The 7223-nt window shown below is 40.9% G+C and overlaps 1 pseudogene across 1 annotated transcript in view; it reads right to left on the bottom strand.

Annotated features, from left to right (window-relative positions):
- Positions 1-673: 673 nt before the first annotated feature.
- LOC110307715 overlaps positions 674-7223 on the bottom strand; it is an 11765-nt pseudogene continuing 5215 nt past the window's right edge. Inside the window, exon 2 of the transcript XR_002379456.1 lies at positions 674-1767. The product of XR_002379456.1 is annotated as an L-lactate dehydrogenase A chain pseudogene (transcript). The remainder of the gene's footprint in view (positions 1768-7223) is intronic.

Raw genomic sequence — 7223 nt, 5'->3', positions numbered from 1 at the left:
CAGAGTTTCAGTCGGCTGTTAGCTTCCCTACATGTGTGCTGGGAACCAACTTAGAACCTTCGAAAGAATGTAACAGGCTTTTAATCAACTGAGCCATCTCTTTAGCTCCTTGTGGTATTTCTTATGTAAGATACATGACAGCTTTTACATTTAGTTTTTTTTTTTCACTGTTCAAGGTTTATTTGGTGTTTTCATTGGCATGACGCTTGGGTGGTTGGTTCCATCATCCTTATGCAGATCTTACATCTCACATAATATTGCAATGCACACTACAGACACATATAATACATAAAATATCCTGTACAACATTTATGCACAAGATATGCATCATGGACGTACACACTGGAGCCAGGTTATGACTAACTTGGGAACTCGCCAAACTGGCCTAGGCATGTTTGGTGAGGGTGCACAGGGCAGCAATGCAGCAGGCTCACAGGGTAATCAAAGCCTGCACAGTGGGCAGTGTGTCTCGGAGACAGTGGGACTGTCACACTAAACAGGTTACCACTACACAAGTACCACTTGGCAGCAGGGCAGAGCTGTGGGGAGTGAGATGTTTCCCCACACCACCTCAACACCACTGTACTAACCACAGCTCAGATGAGAAGGGTGTGGTCTGCCTAGAAACCCTGCTGCAGCTTGGACAGTGAAATGCTAGGACACTGGGAAGACTTTAGAACTGCAGCTCTTTCTGGATTCCCAGAAGATCTGTACTCTTCTTCAGGAGGGCCTCTTCCTCAGGAGTCAATGTCACCTTCACAACATCTGAGATTCCATTTTGTCCCAGGATACATGGGACACTGAGGAAAACATCATCATTGATTCCATAGATACCCTTATTCATGGTAGAAATGGGATGCACCCGCCTAAGGTTCTTCGTTATGCTCTCAGCCAAGTCTGCCACAGAGAGGCCAATGGCCCGGGATGTGTAACCTTTCAGCTTGATCACCTCGTAGGCACTGTCCACCACCTGCTTGTGAACCTCCTTCCACTGCTCCTTGTCTGTGTCAGTGCCCAGTTCTGGGTTCAGAGACTTCAGGGAGACGCCAGCAACATTCACACCACTCCACACAGGCACACTGGAGTCGCCATGTTCTCCCAGGACCCAGCCGTGACAGCTCAGCGGGTGAACCCCCAGCCTTTCTCCCATCAGGTAACAGAACCAAGCTGAATCCAGATAGCAACCACTTCCAATAATTTGGCTTTTGGGAAAGCCACTGATTTTCCAAGCCACGTAGGTCAAGATATCCACTGGATTGGAGACAATCAGCAGCTTGCAGTGTGGACTGTACTTGACAATGTTGGGAATGATAAACTTGAAGATGTTCACGTTTCGCTGGACCAGGTTGAGTCGGCTCTCCCCCTCTTGCTGACGACCCCCAATGTGATGATGACCGGCTTGGAGTTCACAGTTACACAATAGTCTTTGCTGGAGACAATTTTTTGGTGTTTTAAGGAAGAGGCTGCCATGCTGGAGATCCATCATCTCGCCCTTGAGTTTTTCTTCCATGACGTCAACAAGGGCAAGCTCATCTGCCAAGTTCTTCATTAAGATACTGATGGCACAAGCCATGCCAACATCACTAACCCCAACAACTGTAATCTTGTTCTGGGGAGCCTGTTCTTCTTTAAGAAGATTCACAATCAGCTGGTCCTTAAGGGTTGCTGTCTTGGACTTTGAATCTTTTGAAACCGCTAGTGCACGATGGGAAACAATGGGCAAGCAGAAGCAGTGTGGCCTGGGCTTGGCAACAGTGGCTCCAGCACCTTACATTTAGTTTTAGCATTCAAGAAAACTAGAAGTGTGATGAAGTCATAGGCAATCCTCCATAATTCTATTTCTTATGGGTAGTCATGAGGGATGTCATGAGCTTCATAGTCTACTGACTACAATTTCTTTAGAAATTCTTAAATTTTAAGAAAAATTCATAATAGAGAAATTGAGACAGGAATTCCCGATGCTTGGTAGAGAATGACAACTGAGCCAGGACTTTGGAACTTTTTTTGAGTAGACAAGATCAACATGAAAACATCCTAGGCATGTTCTGTGAATGTGTTTTCCTTCAACAATGTCACGGGACCTTGCAAAAGGGGACAACTCTTCATACTCCAGTGAAATTTCAGTGAAATACTTTTATGGAATAAAAGTCAATGAAATGGTTGGCAGTTTCATATGCATGGGTTCATCTGTGAGTATGGATGAATTGTACAAGTGAAAGCATCTACCCATCCACACAGCAATTTTCTAACACAGAAAGGCATAAAAAATGAAAAAGTAGCTATGTTTTTATAATACTAAATGAGATGCTACATGGAATACTCTAATTGTAGTATACTTTTCAAGTATGATCAAGAAAGTATTTCATTTAAATGATATCTAGGATAAGTTCAAATATTTTTCTGCTTTGGTAATGAGTAAGGATTCCCATCTTGCAGGCAGTTGATTAAATATGAAAACACACATTAAGTCAACTGATTTTATGAGAGGCAAGAGAAACTGCAAAAATTAAGTAATATGAAGAAGGCACAACTCTTTAAATAAATTTTTAAAAACTGGAAAGGTGCAATATATGAAGTTCAGGTCAGACTGCTGGGATCGTTATTGAAACATTCTCTGTGATCTTGAGAACATTACTTAACCTGTTCATATTGTCTTATGTGCAAGAGGAAGATAATAAGAGTGCCACTGTGAAATATCACAGGGATGCAATGACAATTAATTACCTAAAACAGGAAACATACTTCAAAGAACAGGACAGAAGTACAGTCACCTGATTCATCAACAAATGATTCCTGGAAAATGAAATGTCCACATTTAAAACAATGAAATTTTACTCCCCCCCACCCCAATCTCTTACACTACATGCAAATCAATTCCAAATAGTTCAAAAACCCTAATAAAAGACCTAAAACTTGGAAACTCCTGGACAAACTAAGGACAAAGTAGGGGAAAGGCTTCATGATTTAGTCACAGGAAAGGATTTTCTGAATAGAAAATACTTTCTTATACAGCTATATCTCCCTAGGGGTGGTACTTCTCACAATAAACTCTACTATCCTCTATTGACTGGAGATGAAAAAATAATGTTCCACAGACATGTCTAAAGATCTGCCTGATTGAGGCAATTATTCAGTTGTAGTTCCCTCTTCCAAATGTTTCAGTAAACAACCCAAATTAACCAGCACAGATAGATTGGCAAGACCACAGATGTATATTGACATGCGAGTAGATGTGAAACTAAATAAGGGACAGAAGGTGATTGATGAGAGCAGAGAGGGACAAGAGGGCTGAAGAGTAAGTGGGGAAAATGGTCAATGTCCTCATATAAAATGTTTGAAGTAAAATAATCAAAACTTTAAAACAAACATTGACCTACAGTGTTTGTTTATTAATAGTAATATTAATAATTATTAATAGTAAATATCACTTAAAATGCATGTGGTCTCTTTTGATATGTTGAGAAACAGCAAAAAAAAAATATTATATAATAGCCAATGCTCTTTCTACATTGGCAAGTTTGTCTCCAAATTTCACAGTTCAAGGTTGTTTGTTGGTTGGTTTGTTTTTAAGGTATAATAGAATATGAAAAAGCTCATAAGATGTCTGAGTCCAGAATAGTAGTTAAAATCTCTGGCTGCAGTGAAGTGGAAACTTAAGGGTTCTTTGGAAAGATGGATGGTGTTTTGCTGGGGCAAACATGTGAAGGAACGTTTAGCTGAAGTGGACATTGGTGAAAGACTAAGGCAGGCTCGTGAAGGAAAGTTTCACTGAAGCAGACACAGAAGAGAGGATGTTCTGCTAAAGCAAGCACATGAAAGCACGTGAAAGGACATGATGAAGGATTCTTTGCTAGCAACACGCATGTATTGGTACACAGTACATTGGGTAGTTGAGCTGCATTTGTCTGGACTCCATAGAGAGAAACACACCAAAAATCTTCTGGTAGTGTGCTGCAGTTTCTTGCCACTTTCATGGACTCAGGCTGATGGACAGAGTGATGTCAGCTAAGAGATGCACACATTGCTGAAGCAAGACATATGCTCAAGCAAGGCACATGGAGGACACATGATGTTTGGAGGGTATAAGTAGGACAACACGGAGTGACAGAGACAGAGCTTGACTTGCATATAGAGCTAGCTGTGCAACACTTGTAGGTCTCATGTCTTTGCTGATCTTTGCTTTCCTGAGAGAGGCACAGCTGAGAATTTTTCCTAGTGTTCTCTTGGTCCTTCCTGCTCAGGCTGAGGCCTGGCTGTCTCTGCTAGGTGTCACTGCTGTTGCTAACTGGACTCTACCAGACTGGACTGTCGGTGTATCTTTAAAGTGTTTGCTAGTGGATCGAGCTGCCTCTGCCTGCTAACCTGTGAACTCAACTAGTGATTTCCAGACACACAGATGGGTATTGTTCCAAAGAACCTGTCTAAACAGGTTCACTTCCCCCTTATTCTTTCTTTTCCACTACATGTGGTGGTTGGTAGGCTACAAGGGAGGCTAAAGCATTTTAAAACCATCATTAAAAATAATGTTTGAAAAAAATTAAATAACACTGCAGATTTTCAAATGCCTCTTACGTTCTGCTGTGTTGTCTTGGATAGGGAACGTAAGCTTTCTGTGTATCTAAAGAACGCATAATAATAGTTCCTAACTCAAAACTGTGGTGAGTACCATTAAAATAGTACACTTAAAATACTCATCAGAAAGTAGGAACTCAATAAATGTCAGCTATGTTTACCTTCATTAGAGAGCGCATGACATACATGACATATACCTGTATTAATACTTTTTAAAAGGGAAGCACACAGCCAACAGAATCAACTAACCTGCACCCTTAAAACTGTCACAGTCCTGAAATAGACGTGTGCTATTGTAAAATTCTCGTCCATGTGTGAAGCAATATCATACCACCTCAAAGAATTATGATGAGTGAAATTTGTTCTGCAAAATCTCTAAAATATATGATGTTTATAAAAGAAGAAAAGAAATCATAAAATTACAAAACCAACAGAATAAGAATAACAAAGAAAAGGAGAAACAGAAATGTTCATAGATTAAATAAGTCAAAACAAATGCCATCTGTGTTAGGTACTTTACTGTTAATGTGGTAAAATATCACAGTCAAAAGCAACTTATATATTGCAGCTTAAGTTGCAGAGTGAAGGTGCATAGTGACAAGGGAGCCATGGAGAAAGCCAATATCCAACTACATACTGGTTACAAGATGTGCACGATCACACAAATGTACATACTCAGTCCTAAACAGCCCATCTACACTCAACCTCTCCCGTCATGGCTCACAGGGCTAAGTGGCAGAGGAGGTAGCAAGTTTGTCAGAGCCAATGAGGATGGCAGACATCAAGGAAAGCGTGCCTTAAACACACAACAGAACTGACAGAAGTATGACCAAACAGAGACTGTGGTAGCACACATAGGGCCTGAACAGGTCCAAGTCAGATTGGGGGTCCCAGAACTGAGAGGGGAACTGGACAGGAGCTACCATACCTAACCTAGCTGAAAACTATTCACTAGGTAAAAATCAGTTATTTTGCAGTGGAGTATCTATAAACCACTCTAAAGGACAAACTCCATGCCCAATAGTAGATGGCCAACATAAAAGAAATCCAATGGTAATTTTGGAGATGGTTTGTTTTATAATTCTTTTGGTATTTTTTAACCTTATGGATCTTAGTATGCTTTCCCATTATGTGCTTTTTATGAGTTTTGTAATATATGCCTGTGTATTTCTGCTTGTATATGTATATTTTTCCTGTTTGTTTGTTTTGCTTTATTCTGGTTTTATTTGCCTGTTTGAGAGAGAGAGAGAGAGAGAGAGAGAGAGAGAGAGAGAGAGAGAGAGAAGGAGGAGGAGGAAGAGGAGGAGGAGGAAGAAGAGGAGGAGGAGGACTGGGGGTTTGACAGGTGGGGCCTTAGGGAGGATCTGAGAGGAGATGAGGGAGGGGAAACTGTTATTAAATGTATTGCATGGAAATTTTATTTTCAATAAAAAGTAATAAAGACAAAAAAAAACCTGTCAAAGTCTGAACATACCCAGACTGAACTTAGGCCTCCCCACATGTAACAGATGCGCAGCCTGGCCTTCATGTGGGTCCTGAACAAATGGAGTAAGTGCTATCCCAAAAGCTGCTGCCTGTGTGCAGGATATGTTCTCCTAGCTGGGCTGCCTTGTCTGGCTTCAGTGGGAGATGAAGTGCCTAGCCTCATGGGGAGTTAAATGTGTGTCTGGTGGGGGGAGGAATACCCAGGGGGCCCTAACCTGTCAGAGAAGAAGGGATGAAGGAAGGATTGTGGGAGTAGATGACTAGGAGGGGGGCAGTGAGCAGGATATAAAGTAAATACGTTTAAAATTTTAGTTTAAAAAAAGTGAAGCACACCAAGTTGCATACTTAATAAATTATTATAATGTGCATATAAATTTAGAGCCACAGTATGATCATCTAATCATTCTTTAAGATAAGTGAGCATGTGTTTGCCATACCATTGTCCCCAAATCAACTAAGAGTCAAAGAGAAAGGACCAGTGGCACTGTAGACTCCATAGGATATTATGGCTTCATTTCATTTTGACTGGATTCTTAACTTCCAACATTTTTCCCTCAAAGTCACTGTCTAGGTAAGGATAGCACATTCAGTTTCTTTGGTATATCCTGTTCCCAGGCTTCCAAAGCTTGCCCTTGGCTGCTAGGGTCTGAGTGTCACACTGACTTGAGCAGCCAGGTGACTTGAAAAGCTGAGACAATGATTTTACAAGTTTATACATTAAAAGCTCCCTGACAGCCCCTCACAGAATTTCTACACGCACTTCCACAACCAATCTCTTTCAGTGTGCAATGGGTTCTTAGAAAACTACTCAGTGCCTCTGTAAACTGTCTTCATGCGTCAGTGGATACCAAGAAAAGGTCTGCACTAAATTGTTAATTTCATGGGCTTGCCTGACCCAGCCTAACATGAAAGGAGAAGCATTTCAAAGAAGAAAACTGACTCATGGTGGAATCTGAGGCTTTGGTACAAATGTGTTGTCTCAAGAAACAGGGCAGCATGCAACAGTATTAATAATAGGCATAGTAAAATCTCATTCAGTTATACTGCAGCGTGAACTCATGCTTGCTTCCTTGCAGAGATTCTGCACTGCTTGGGGACCATGAGAATACCTCACACTATTGATTTTTTAAATTTTTTTAATTAGGTATTTTCCTCAATTACATTTC

This window comes from Mus caroli, chromosome 13, assembly GCF_900094665.2.
Source record: "Mus caroli chromosome 13, CAROLI_EIJ_v1.1, whole genome shotgun sequence".
Taxonomy (NCBI): Eukaryota; Metazoa; Chordata; class Mammalia; order Rodentia; family Muridae; genus Mus; species Mus caroli.
This window is presented reverse-complemented; position numbering and strand designations above follow the sequence as displayed.